This window comes from Octopus bimaculoides, chromosome 18 (genome assembly GCF_001194135.2).
Source record: "Octopus bimaculoides isolate UCB-OBI-ISO-001 chromosome 18, ASM119413v2, whole genome shotgun sequence".
NCBI classification, from domain to species: domain Eukaryota; kingdom Metazoa; phylum Mollusca; class Cephalopoda; order Octopoda; family Octopodidae; genus Octopus; species Octopus bimaculoides.
This window is the reverse complement of record NC_068998.1, coordinates 49,752,818-49,753,516: the sequence shown is the minus strand read 5'-3', so window position 1 is coordinate 49,753,516 and position 699 is coordinate 49,752,818. Positions and strand designations below refer to the sequence as shown.

The window sequence follows — 699 nt, the reverse complement described above, 5'->3', positions numbered from 1 at the left end:
TATATATATATATATATATATATATATATGTATGTATGTTTCTGTACACGTATGCCTATACATACATATTTAGGTGCTACTTTAGTGAATGTTCTGTGACCTAAAGTCCAATTACACTAGGTAACACTTTAACATAGTTTGCTTTTCAATTTCTAAAACCCCATAACATTTCGGCCGAATATCGTTTACAATAAATGTCTTTGTACATACTTAGCATTGCAATAATTGAAAATTACGTAGTTTATATCACAAAGAAAGTTTCTAAAAGATAATATCATAATAGTATATACGAATATCTTATTTTCTAGGGAATTAATTCTCTTTAAATCAATATGTTTATAATTCCATGCTTTCAGATTATGACAATAGAAATATATAATATATAGAATACGCTCTAGTTAAGCATTTGATATAAGTCAATATAATTATATTTAAAATCATTCAATATAAAATAGCATTACTTTAAAACTTCCTTATCATTTAAATATCATTATCATAATTACTCTTTTCCTAAACTACAATTATTTTATCACAAGAATACAAATGTTTATCATACACACACATACACCCTCACTCATATGTATGTATAATATACCTACAGACATATGCTCATACATGTATACATAGATGCATATGCATATATAAAGATAGCAATACACAACACATATATATAGACATATATACATACATATATATATA

The 699-nt window shown here is 24.3% G+C and overlaps 2 protein-coding genes across 2 annotated transcripts in view; one reads left to right on the top strand and one right to left on the bottom strand.

The window, feature by feature from the left end:
* Window positions 1-699, bottom strand: part of LOC128249865 (uncharacterized) — a 23,410-nt gene that overhangs the window by 18,697 nt on the left and 4,014 nt on the right. The gene's annotated exons all lie outside the window — the stretch shown is intronic.
* LOC128249864 (uncharacterized) overlaps window positions 1-699 on the top strand; it is a 7,817-nt gene that overhangs the window by 3,641 nt on the left and 3,477 nt on the right. The gene's annotated exons all lie outside the window — the stretch shown is intronic.